General features: G+C 43.2%; 1 protein-coding gene across 1 annotated transcript in view; it reads left to right on the forward strand.

Annotated features, from left to right (window-relative positions):
- Positions 1–5,351: 5,351 nt before the first annotated feature.
- Positions 5,352–14,283, forward strand: part of LOC311109208 (nuclear receptor coactivator 2-like) — a gene marked incomplete at its 3' end in the record, with an annotated part of 180,547 nt that continues 171,615 nt past the window's right edge. The window contains exon 1 of the mRNA XM_084152055.1: positions 5,352–5,460. The remainder of the gene's footprint in view (positions 5,461–14,283) is intronic.

The raw sequence follows: 14,283 nt of genomic DNA on the forward strand, positions 1-14,283 counted from the left end.
TCCTGATGCCTAGTCACTTTACCCTGCCTTCATGTACATATCTACCTCAAATACCTTATTATTATCTATCCTGATGCCTAGTCACTTTACCCTGCCTTCATGTACATATCTACCTCAAATACCTTATTATTATCTATCCTGATGCCTAGTCACTTTACCCTGCCTTCATGTACATATCTACCTCAAATACCTTATTATTATCTATCCTGATGCCTAGTCACTTTACCCTGCCTTCATGTACATATCTACCTCAAATACCTTATTATTATCTATCCTGATGCCTAGTCACTTTACCCTGCCTTCATGTACATATCTACCTCAAATACCTTATTATTATCTATCCTGATGCCTAGTCACTTTACCCTGCCTTCATGTACATATCTACCTCAAATACCTTATTATTATCTATCCTGATGCCTAGTCACTTTACCCTGCCTTCATGTACATATCTACCTCAAATACCTTATTATTATCTATCCTGATGCCTAGTCACTTTACCCTGCCTTCATGTACATATCTACCTCAAATACCTTATTATTATCTATCCTGATGCCTAGTCACTTTACCCTGCCTTCATGTACATATCTACCTCAAATACCTTATTATTATCTATCCTGATGCCTAGTCACTTTACCCTGCCTTCATGTACATATCTACCTCAAATACCTTATTATTATCTATCCTGATGCCTAGTCACTTTACCCTGCCTTCATGTACATATATACCTCAAATACCTTATTATTATCTATCCTGATGCCTAGTCACTTTACCCTGCCTTCATGTACATATCTACCTCAAATACCTTATTATTATCTATCCTGATGCCTAGTCACTTTACCCTGCCTTCATGTACATATCTACCTCAAATACCTTATTATTATCTATCCTGATGCCTAGTCACTTTACCCTGCCTTCATGAACATATCTACCTCAAATACAGTACATCGTACCTCTGCACATCGATCTGGGACTGGTACTCCCTGTATATAGGTCCATTCTTGTGTATTTTATTTTATTCCCCTTGTGTTACTATTTTATTTGTATTATGTATTTTTTTAACTGCATCGTTGGGAAGGGCTTGTAAGCAAGCATTTCACGGTAAAGTCTACATCGGTTGTATTTGGCGCATGTGACGAATACAATTCTATTTGATTTGAATTTGAGATAAACTTCATTCATGTCCTATTTTTATTTTTTATTTTTATTTTTTTCACCTTTATTTAACCAGGTAAGCCAGTTGAGAACAGGTTCTCATTTACAACTGCGACCTGGCCAAGATAAAGCAAAGTAGTGCAATAAAAACAACACAGAGTTACATATGGGGTAAAAAAAACATAAAGTCAGAAATACAACAGAAAATATATATACAGTGTGTGCAAATGTAGCAAGTTATGGAGGTAAGGCAATAAATAGGCTATAGTGCAGAATAATTACAATAGTATTAACACTGGAATGCTAGATGTGCAAGAGATGATGTGCAAATAGAGATACTGGGGTGCAAAAGAGCAAAATAAATAACAATATAGGGATGAGGTAGTTGGGTGGGCTAATTTCAGATGGGCTGTGTACAGGTGCAGTGATCGGTAAGGTGCTCTGACAACTGATGCTTAAAGTTATTGAGGGAGATAAGAGTCTCCAGCTTCAGAGATTTTTGCAATTCGTTCCAGTCATTGGCAGCAGAGAACTGGAAGGAATGGCGGCCAAAGGAGGTGTTGGCTTTGGGAATGACCAGTGAGATATACCTGCTGGAGCGCAGACTACGGGTGGGTGCTGCTATGGTGACCAATGAGCTAAGATAAGGCGGGGATTTGCCTAGCAGTGATTTATAGATGGCCTGGAGCCAGTGGGTTTGACGACGAACATGTAGTGAGGACCAGCCAACAAGAGCGTACAGGTCACAGTGGTGGGTAGTGTATGGGGCTTTGGAGACAAAACGGATGGCACTGTGATAGACTACATCCAATTTGCTGAGTAGAGTGTTGGAGGCTATTTTGTAAATGACATCGCCGAAGTCAAGGATCGGTAGGATAGTCAGTTTTACGAGGGCATGTTTGGCAGCATGAGTGAAGGAGGCTTTGTTGCGAAATAGGAAGCCGATTCTAGATTTAACTTTGGATTGGAGATTCTTTATGTGAGTCTGGAAGTTGAGTTTACAGTCTAACCAGACACCTAGATATTTGTAGTTGTCCACATACTCTAGGTCAGACCCGTTGAGAGTGGTGATTCTAGTCGGGTGGGCGGGTGCTAGCAGCGTTCGATTGAAAAGCATGCATTTAGTTTTACTAGTGTTTAAGAGCAGTTGAAGGCTACTGAAGGATTGTTGTATGGCATTGAAGCTCGTTTGGAGGTTTGTTAACACAGTGTCCAATGAAGGGCCAGATGTATACAAAATGGTGTCGTCTGCGTAGAGGTGGATCTGAGAGTCACCAGCAGCAAGAGCGACATCATTGATATACACGGAGAAAAGTGTCGGCCCAAGAATTGAACCCTGTGGCACCCCCATAGAGACTGCCATAGGTCCAGACAACAGGCCCTCCGATTTGACACACTGAACTCTATCTGAGAAGTAGTTGGTGAACCAGGCGAGGCAGTCATTTGAGAAACCAAGGCTATTTAGTCTGCCAATAAGAATGCGGTGGTTGACAGCGTCGAAAGCCTTGGCCAGGTCGATGAAGACGGCTGCACAGTACTGTCTATTATCAATCGTGGTTATAATATCGTTTAGGACCTTGAGCGTATAGACGAGGAGGCATACAAAGGTATGCCAATTGGTATTGGTATGTTATGTTATGCAGATCACATTTACCATCCTGCCTTAACTCTTCAATTAATATCCCATAGGCCTATTGCTATTACTGTTGTTATTGCTATTATTGTTTTCACATTATCGAGAGGGAACCTGCATGTAGCATTTCGTTGGACTGTGACTGCAATGTGTATCGTGTGAATATGACAAATAGACTTGAACTTGAACTATTGCTCACATGGTCCTCCTATTCGTGTTATGACTACCGTAGTAGGATATGTGTTGATTATTAAGTACACTCTAAAAATGTGGGGTTCAACAACGGTTCTTCTAAGATCCTCAAAGTTCTTTGAAGATCCTTAGGGTTCTTGGCACTGACATTTGCCCCCAAAAGGTTCTTCCAAGAACCCCATAGGAGGTGGGGTTAATTGAAGAAGCTCCTTAGTTGGTGGGGATTCTTGCAGGAACGTAACTGAACCAACTGAAACATTTGGATTTGAATTTGAAAGGACAGCAGGTCCAGGCACTTAACTGAAAAATGTAAAGATCTCCTCAATGTAAGGTAAGGTTTGTCCCTTGTACGATCTAAATTGATCATGTTTTCTGATTATACCATCTATCTTTTCATATTTGTGCAAATCTTTCTAAGACAGAAAATGTACACAATTCAATGGATATTAATCAACAAAGTGGTAAGAATATGTAGGCTATAAGAATATGTTGAAGGCTATCTGTATTGGGTGTAGATGACTGAACTGCTCACTTTGGTGTCTGCAGGTATACAGACGAGGAGGCATACAAAGGTATGCCAATTGGTATTGGTATGTTATGTTATGCAGATCACATTTACCATCCTGCCTTAACTCTTCAATTAATATCCCATAGGCCTCTACATTATGGACAAGGTATGTGTATAAAAAGCATTATCAAAACAGTTTTTTTTAATTCACATTTACCACAAAAACCAAGGTATGACTACTGTCATGTGCATGTTTTGTTAATCATCTGTATAATTACTACACCTCTGATAGATATAACAGGAAACCTGTTCGATCACCATGCACTGCAAAATCATTCTGGCTATGGATATGGAGAACATCAACACTAACATCAACACGCCAGGGGATATATCCATTGGCTATGGATATGGAGAACATTAACATCAACATGCCAGAGGATATAGCCATTGGACTTGGGGCTCTGCTGGGAGTTTACCTCATATTTAGATTTGTTTATTCTGCTTTGCCACTAAAATAATAATAAACACTGACAACTAAAATATTTTGTTATTATTATGCATATATTATTATTAATAATACTATTATTATTAATAATAATAATAATAATAGGGGGGGGGGGGGAGTTCAAAAATTAACGCCAAAAGGTTCTACAAAAGGTTATCTGAGGATTAAAAGAGGTTCTTTGAAGAGCTTATAGGGGTTCCCCCTCAGGTTCAATTTGAAGAACCCCTAAAGGATACTCCAGGAACCTTTTCTTTTTAGAGTGTATCATTCAGAGTAATTTATGTCTACGGGCTGGAGTCAGTGTGTGTGTGTGTGTGTGTGTGTGTGTGTGTATGTGTGTGTGTGTGTGTGTGTGTGCACTCTGAGACCATGTCATGAGTCAGGCTCTGGAATACTCTCTTGGTTTCTTTCTGCTTTGCTCATCACTTTCCTTCTATTGCATCCAAATGGCACTGTATTCCCATAGGGCTTCGGTCAAAAGTAGTGCACTACAGAGGGAATATAGGGTGCCATTTGGGACTAACCCTTCATCTACAGCAATGGTCATTGTCTGATATGTTTACCCCATGTTCCTAATCAAACTATTCACAATCACTATTTACTTTAAATAATACATTCCTGTAAATTGCATATTCACTTCATTCAATGTTCTATTTATGATTGACTTGTGTAGAAGAAAAATCAGATAAGTAGACTAATGTGTAATAAGCACCTTATAGGCCTATAATTCAATTTGTGTTTAGCCTACATGTTGATGTAGCTCTTAATACGTAGGTTAAATAGGTTATGGGTACAGCAATGCTTTAGGCTATGGCTACTGTCAAGTTATCCTATCAAACAATCACTGTATATATATTTTCTGTTGTATTTCTGACTTTATGTTTTGTTTTACCCCATATGTAACTCTGTGTTGTTTTTATCGCACTGCTTTGCTTTATCTTGGCCAGGTCGCAGTTGCAAATGAGAACTTGTTCTCAACTGGCTTACCTGGTTAAATAAAGGTGAAATAAAAAAATAAAATAAAAAAACAACTATGCATTCATATCCTATCCTTGATCAAACGAACTTCATGCTGTTTCTCTTTTCTCACGCTCCGTGCTATATCATCACTTGGACAGGTTGTTGCTTTTTGGTCACTGCGAGGCAATGCTGGCTTCCATAGCAGAGAGAGAGAGAGACCCCGCTGATCGAGTTGCTCCTCTCTGTGGTGCGGTGATGGTGTGTGTGGGGGAGGCTTGCGGTGATGGTGTGTGTGGGGGAGGCTTGCGGTGATGGCGTGTGTGGGGGAGGCTTGCTAGCGAGATAAACAAGCAGCCAGTCAGCATCGGGGTTTCAGCCAGCACAGAGCAGTCGGAGGAACATGGCGGCAGCACAGTTAGCTAGCAGTATAGCACTTTCCCTCAACAGAAGGTCAGACGGCGTTTAACACACGGGATTTAACAGAGCACAAGCTACAGAAAGTTTCAAATCGTAAGTAAGCATGTGGGCTTTTGTTGTTTTGGTTGGTTCGCTGTGTTTTTGGTGTGAAATTCGTGGCCAGATTTCGCGAGTGATTCAATCTCAGTTGTGTGATGCAGTGTCGGTTAGCTACGTTAGCTTGCTAAGTAAGGCAAGGCTGACTGCCGAACGGCAGCACGCTAGCTAGCTAGACATTTTGCCTGCCACTTTAGTGAGTTCGTAAGTTGTTCCCTTGCAGCTCTTGGCCCATTTTCACTACTCATTTCAAGTAAAGGGGCTTGGCAGATATGCAGTGCGTTTGCATGTGTAACAAATGCATTGTGCACCGGAGAATATTTTGTATTTCTGAGTGTGCTTGTTGTCAGTGACTGAAGTTAACGATTCAAACGCGATATCTTCCAATGCTAGCAACCATTAGCTAGCTACAAAAGTGGACATTGTGAATGTTTTCAGAGACCCTCGCCGTGGCTATTTAACTGTTTTGTGCGGGCTTTTAAATTCAGCGGAGGGATCGGATTGCTCATATATCTGAATCACCCTTACCTAACTATTAATAAAAAGGTAAACTACTTTGTTTACGTAATAACAGTGACTTTTAGTGAGTCAGCTTTCTCTCTGCACCATGTATGGTTGCTTTGCTGCAATGTCGCATGGTGGCAAAGTTGCAACGTTACACCAGCGGTGTCACGTTTTTCCAATAGCTTTAGTTATTTAGTTTAGTTTGAAGGAAATGTTCCGAGTTGCTTTGCTTTTCTCTCCATGGGGGACAGTAATACCCCTTTCATACACAGACGAAAGTTTCCACAAATGTACCAATGCCGGAATATCAGACTGTTACCATGGTTACTCCACGGCTAAATCAGCCTGAAAGAAGTCGCTGTAAAGAAAAAGATGCAACAGTCTCTCTACCGGTATAATGTAGAATAAAATGATATTTACCAGTTGTCAGTGCTGTTGGACCTTTCGCCGGAAGGTAGTGGAGATCAAATGTACACAGTGAAGTATTGTTTACCCAACTGTTTGCAGCGCCGGTAGGTTCTGTCACTTATGTTTTCCATCTCTTAATGCATTTCATGTGATGCACCATGTGGAAACAATAGCCGAATGTAACCCAAAGATGTCAACTGAAGCAGGTTCCCTCACAATAAACTGGAAGCGCTTGTGAAATTTGCCAGTTGATTGCAGTGGGACAACTTTAGGTCTGTGCTTCAGTTAAGTGTTGACGTGTGAATTGCATCAGTATTTAATCGATATACAGACCCGCATACTGAAAGTTGGCTTAATAACACTACTCTGTGGATATTTTGTCTCAGATTACCTCCTACATAAGGACAAAAACAACATGTAAAGTACGTTCAAAGGAAGTTTATTCAACATTCTGCCTTGTAATGGGACTTTAAACAAAAAGTGAGAGTACATGTTGGAGATGAGGAGTCTTCCACACTCGGATTCGTAGAGGCTAATTTGCCACGCCTGCTTATTTTTACCCACTTTTTGGTATATTTGTAAGGGGTAGGGTGTACATTTTAGTCATTTAGCAGATGCTCTTATCCAGAGCGACTTACAGGAGCAATTAGGGTTTTTCACCTAGTCGGCTCGGGGATTAGAACCAGCGACCTTTCGGTTACTGGCACTACGCTCTTAACCACTAAGCTACCTGCCGCCCTGTACCCCATTCATAGATGCTAACTACATTTAGCGCCTATTGATGATAGTATCTTCTGATCGGGGGAGTTGTGTTAAAAGCCCCCGTAACAGCCTTATTCTAACATTGATTAAATAAAAAAATACCCCATAATGACAAGCGAAAACAGGTTTTTAGGAATTTCTGTTAATTTTATAAAAAATAAAATAACAGATACCTTATTTGCATACGTATTTAGACCCTTTGCTATGAGACTTGAAATTGAGCTCAGGTGCATCCTGTTTCCATTGATCATCCTTGAGGTAAATTCAATTGATTGGACATGATTTGGAAAGGCACACACCTGTCTATATAAGGTCCCACAGATGACAGTGCATGTCAGAGCAAATCCAAGCCATGAGGTCAAAGGAATTGTCCGTAGAGCTCAGAGACAGGATTGTGTCGAGGCACAGATCTGGGGAAGGTTACCAAAACATTTCTGCAGCATTGAAGATCCCCAAGAACACAGTGGCCTCCATCATTCTTAAATGGAAGAAGTTTGGAACCGCCAAGACTCTTCCTAGAGCTGGCCGCCCGGCCAAACTGAGCAATCGGGGAAAAAAGGGCCTTGGTCAGGGTGGTGACCAAGAAGCCGATGGTCTCTCTGACAGAGCTCCAGAGTTCCTCTGTGGAGATGGGAGAACCTTCCAGAAGGACAACCATCTCTGCAGCACCCCACTAATCAGGCCTTTATGGTAGTGGCCAGACGGAAGCCACTCCTCAGTAAAAGGCACATGACAGCCTGCTTGGAGTTTGCCAAAAGGCACCTAAAGACTCTCAGTCCATGAGAAACAAGATTGAACTCTTTGGCCTGAATGCCAAGCGTCGCGTCTGGAGGAAACCTGACACCATCCCTACGGTGAAGCATGGTGGTGGCAGCATCATGCTGTGGGGATGTTTTCAGCAGCAGGGACTGGCAGACCAGTCAGGATCGAGGGAAAGATGAACGGAGCAAAGTACAGAGAGATCCTTGATGAAAACCTGCTCCAGAGCACTCAGGACCTCCGACTGGGGCAAAGTTTCACCTTACAACAGGACAACACAGGAGTGGCTTCAGGGCAAGTCTCTGAATTTCCTTGAGGGGCCCAGCCAGAGCCCGGACTTGAACCCGATCAAACATCTCTGGATATACCTGAAAATAGTTGCGCAGCAACGCTCTCCATCCAACCTGACAGAGCTTGAGAGGATATGCAGAGATGAATGGGAGAATCTCCCCAAATACAGGTGTGTCAAGTTTGTAGCATCATACCCAAGAAGACTTGAGGCTGTAATCGCTGCCAAAGGTGCTTCAACAAAGTACTGAGTAAAGGGTCTGAATACTTATGTAAATTAATTTCCAAACATTTCTAAAAACCTGTTTTTTCTTTGTCATTATGGGGTATTGTGTGTAGATTGATGAGAAGGGAAAAAAACAAGTTAATCCATTTTAGAATAAGGCTGTAACGTACAAATAAATCTGGAAAAAGTCAAGGGGTCTGAATACTTTCCAAATGCGCTGTATCTCGCAAAGCAACAGCTGCTCTCTATATCCGCTCATGATCGCGCAAACTGTGCAATGTGGCATTGAACTCACATGAAAAAATAAATAAATAAATTCAAATATTTGAACCAATAGCTCAAACACAAACACGCTAGGATTTGGTTGGAGGCATTTACATTTAGGTCATTTAGCAGACACTCTTATCCAGAGCGACTTACAGTTAGTGAGTGCATACTTTTTTTTTTTTATATACTGGCCTCCACGTGGGAAACGAACCTACATCCCTGCCGGCCAAACCCTCCCCTACCTCGGACGACGCTGGACCAATTGTGCGCCGCCCATGGGTCTCCCGGTCGCGGCCGGCAGCGACAGAGCCTGGACTGGAACCAGGATCTCTAATGGCACAGCTAGCACTGCGATGCAGTGCCTTAGACCACTGCGCCACTCGGGATAGTGCATGGTGGTGGGGACCTGCTTATGACTCTAGACCTTTTGAGTTTAAGGACGGGGGGCTGGATTCACTATGCTGCTACACCAGCCCTGGTACGATATTACTGTAGCACCTTACAATACAAACACCCGATGCATTATTATATTATAGGCTACTATCATAACCTCCACACCTTGATCCCCAATACAATATTATAGTAGCGCAGAGTTGCGTGTAATATTTAAATTGTGTTGCTTTGCTTTCATTTACATGATTTGCGCATAATACAAATTGCATTGAATTATGAGCTGTGGTTTTATGTGTTTTTCTTTGTCTCAACATGCTGGGTTACTCAAGGATCCAAGGCTGGATGTTTTTTCCCACAGCTGCTTTTGGCACAGTGTGTGTGTGTGTGTGTTACCTGGGACTAGTGTGCGGTGACGATTGCGTAGCAACCCTTGTTGACAGGTCTGTGTGACAAAGTAATGCTCGGGTCACCACAAGACTGACTGGGAACAATAAGCTTGTTCCTTCTCGCGCTCTCTCTACCCTCCCTCTTTTACACTTACATTTTAGTCATTTTAGCAGACGCTCTTATCCAGAGCCACTTACAGTTAGTGAGTACATTACTTTTATTTTATTCATACTGGCCCCCCGTGGGAATCGAACCCACAACCCTGGCGTTGCAAACACCATGCTCTACCAACTGAGCTACATCCCTGCCGGCCATTCCCTCCCCTACCCTGGACGATGCTGGGCCAATTGTGCGCCGCCCCATGGGTCTCCCGGTTCGCGGCCGGATACGACAGAGCCTGGATTCGAACCAGGATCTCTAGTGGCACAGCTAGCACTGCGATGCAATGCCTTAGACCACTGCGCCACTCGGGAGTGGTCTTTTCTTTTCTTCCCTCTCTCTCTCTCTCTCTTTCTTCCCTCTCTCTCCCTCTCTCTGTCCCCCCCTCTCTCTCCCTCTCTCTGTCCCCCCCTCTCTTTTTTTGTCCTCCCCTGCTCAATCAATCTCCTTAAGAGAGAGCAGAGCGCTGACTACAGGCCACGACTTCATCCTGAAACCCTTATCATTTGACCCCATGGTCTCTCACCAAACAAAGCAACCACTATTACTTCATCACACTCTGGTAGTGTCCCAAACTGTACCATATTGGTCTCTGGTCAAAAGTAGTGCACTATATAGGAAGATGGGCTACATACCCAATGGCAACCTATGACACTGCCTGGATCTGCTCTTCCATGGATGCCTCCGTGCAAGTGTTTGTTTTAACAGTAATTGAAAATGTTGCCAATCACTGAAATAATCTAATCAACCTGAAATGAAAGTTAATTTCTTCAAATGGAGCATTTCATTTGCTCTGAGATTGCCTCCATATTAAGCTGAGCTTGTCTTGATTTGTAATTGCAGTGTGTGTGTGTTTGTGTGGTAGGCTTAAGTGTCTGCTGCTGTGTTAAATATCCAAATGGCACCCTATACCCTATTTAGTGCACTACGTTTCCCTTTGGGCCCTGGACAAAAGTAGTGCACTAAATAGGGAATAGTGTGCCATTTGGGATGCATGCACAATGATGTTGCAACTTGCTATACATTCCACACAGAGAGGCAATGTACTGCTGCTACTGCTTAGGCCTCAAGTGGCCCCTCTTTGTAGGCCCTCGGATCAATTCCGGGATCTCAACTCACTGTTGCGAGTTAGAATAGTAGAATACACAAGGTGCAGTTTTGAAATTTGGTTGGGTGTCAGCGGTTTTTCTTGTTATGTCAGTCACTGAGAGTCATTCAATTAGCCCATGTCAGCTAACATTTTTTTTTTGATTTGGTAAATTAGTCTAGCCAGCTGTCTAAACGAATTACCGACCGTAATATATAAAAAAATGGAAAACATTTCTCTCCAGGCAGTGGCAGAATTGCATGAAATTAGCTGTAAAACTGCTAATTTGTCTCTCCGGACGATGGCAAAAGGAGTAGAATTGCAGGAAATTACCTCTAAAACATAATTGTTTTCTCTCTGCTAAAATGTTTTGCTCGTGGGGGTGGGCCCCCCAACAACATTTCACTTAGGGCCCCCAAAAGGCTAGGGCTGGCTCTGACTGCATGTGTGGGTATAGATGTCAGTACGCAGAACCGCGAGCCACTGCGCCCCCTCATGATGAGATCATATTTTTTGTGGCCCCCACTCCCATCAAAGTTGCCCATCCCTGAACTAGATCATTCAAGTAGGTCTAGGCCTACTTTAAAAATGACTCAGTAGACTATTGAAACTGAACTAATAGACTACAACCTAGATAATTGGAATAATTCACAGTATTTACTTACTAGATGACATAAAACATTTACACATCAGGCTGCGTCCCAAATGCCACCCTATTCCCTATTTAGTGCACTAAGGTTGCCCTATTTATTTTATTTTATTTTTTATTTATCCTTTTATTTAACCTTTTATTTAACCAGGTAAGCCAATTGAGAACAAGTTCTCATTTACAACTGCGACCTGGCCAAGATAAAGCAAAGCAGTGCGATTTAAAAACAACAACACAGAGTTACATATGGGGTAAACAAAACAAAGTCAAAAATACAACATAAAATATATATACAGTGTGTGCAAATGTAGCAAGTTATGGAGGTAAGGCAATAAATAGGCCATAGTGCAAAATAATTACAATTAGTATTAACACTGGAATGATAGATGTGCAAGAGATGATGTGCAAATAGAGATACTGGGGTGCAAATGAGCAAAATAAATAACAATATGGGGATGAGGTAGTTGGGTGGGCAAATTTCAGATGGGCTGTGTACAGGTGCAGTGATCGGTAAGGTTTTCTGACAACTGATGCTTAAAGTTAGTGAGGGAGATAAGAGTCTCCAGCTTCAGAGATTTTTGCAGTTCGTTCCAGTCATTGGCAGCAGAGAACTGGAAGGAATGGCGGCCAAAGGTGTAGGCTTTGGGGATGACCAGTGAGATATACCTGCTGGAGTGCAGACTACGGGTGGGTGCTGCTATGGTGACCAATGAGCTAAGATAAGGCGGGGATTTGCCTAGAAGTGATTTATAGATGACCTGGAGCCAGTGGGTTTGGCGACGAATATGTAGTGAGGACCAGTCAACAAGAGCGTACAGGTCACAATGGTGGGTAGACCCGTTACGGACGCAGGCAATAAGGCAGTGATCGCTGAGATCCTGGTTGAAGACAGCGGAGGTGTATTTAGAGGGTAAGTTAGTCAGGATGATATCTATGAGGGTGCCCATGTTTACGGATTTAGGGTTGTACCTGGTAGGTTCCTTGATAATTTGTGTGAGATTGAGGGCATTTAGTTTGGATTGTAGGACGGCCGGGGTGTTAAGCATATCCCAGTTTAGGTCACCAAGCAGTACAAACTCTGAGGATAGATGGGGGGCAATCAATTCACATATGGTGTCCATGGCGCATCTGGGGGCTGAGGGGGGGCTGTAGCAAGCGGCAACAGTGAGAGACTTATTTCTGGAAAGGTGGATGTTTAGAAGTAGGAGCTCAAACTGTTTGGGCACAGACCTGGATAGTATGATAGAGCTCTGCAGGCTATCTCTACAGTAGATTGCAACTCCACCCCCTTTGGCAGTTCTATCTAGATGGAAAATTTTGTAGTTGGGGATGGACATTTCTGAATTTTTTGTGGTCTTCCTAAGTCAGGATTCAGACACTGCTAGAACATCTGGGTTGGCGGAGTGTGCTAACGCAGTGAATAACTCAAACTTAGGGAGGAGGCTTCTGATGCTAACATGCAAAAAACCAAGGCTTTTACATTTACATTTTAGTCATTTAGCAGACGCTCTTATCCAGAGCGACTTACAGTTAGTGAGTGCATACATTATTTTTTTAATTTTTCATACTGGCCCCCCGTGGTAATCGAACCCACAACCCTGGCGTTGCAAACGCCATGTTCTACCAACTGAGCTACATCCCTGCCGACCATTCCCTCCCCTACCCTGGACGACGCTGGGCCAATTGTGCGCCGCCCCATGGGTCTCCCGTTTGCGGCCGGCAACGACAGAGCCTTTTAAAGTTACAGAAGTCAACAAATGATAGCGCCTGGGGAGTAGGAGTGATAATGGGGGCTGCAGGGCCTGGGTTCACCAGAGGAACAGAGGAGGACTAGAATAAGGATACGGCTAAAGGCTTTAAGAACTGGTCTTCTAGTGCGTTGGGTACAGAGAATAAAAGGGGCAGATTTCCGGGCGTTGTAGAATAGATTCAGGGCATTATGTACAGACAAGGATATGGAAGGATATGAGTACAGTGGAGGTACACCTAAGCGTTGGGTAACAATGAAAGAGGTAGCATCACTGGAGGCACCGATTGAGCTGGTCTCCGCGTGTTTGGAGGGTGGAACAAAGGAGCTATTTGAGGCAGTTTGAGAGGGACTTGGGGCTCTACAGTGAAATTGTATAATAAGAACTAACTGGAACAGCAATAGGCAAGGCATATTGACATGGGAGAGAGGCATAAAGCAATCACAGGTGTTATTAGAGAGAGCTAAGACAACAACTGGTAATGGCGATAAAGTTTGGGCTGAGGCTAAACAGATAAACAGGACAGGGTACCGTGTAAAGGAACAGTCCAGCAGGCATCAGCTGTGCAGCTGAGTGATCATAAGGTTCAGTGAACAGCAATATGTGAGTCCGAGAGCAGTTCGAATTGGTGCTACAGCACAGGCGAGCAGGAAGCACGGCTGATTGATTGCGTGTGCTAGCGGGCCAGGGCTAGCAGATGGATCTTCGTGGTCGTCGCAACGGGAAGCCTGTTGAAACCACAGACGATTACGTCGGCAGACCAGTCGTGATGGATCGGCGGGGCTCTGTGTCGACACTAGGAGGTCCTGTCCGGTTGACAGAGAGGTAGATGGCCGGGAGATGGGCCTGACTCGAGGCTAGCTCAAGGCTAACTGGTGTTTGCTTCGGGGGCAGTGGTGATTAGCGAACAACAACAGCCGCCATTCGGTTGCAGCTAGCTAGTTGCGATGATCTGGTGTTAAAGGTCCAGTGATTCAGGTACTCCGGCAGAAAATCCAATGTTCTGGGTGAAAACCGCTAACGGTGGCTAATAGCAAGGAGCTAAAAATAAATACATCTCTGCTTTTTTTGTTGAGTGCGCCAACTTATATCTACCCCAATTAAGCCTTTTGGACGTTTTTCTTGGTAAGCCCTTCTCGCAATAAACAACTTCTCTGATAGTTGATTCAAATAAAATGTTCTG

Source organism: Coregonus lavaretus, assembly GCF_964263955.1.
Source record: "Coregonus lavaretus genome assembly, chromosome: 34".
Lineage (NCBI taxonomy): Eukaryota > Metazoa > Chordata > Actinopteri > Salmoniformes > Salmonidae > Coregonus > Coregonus lavaretus.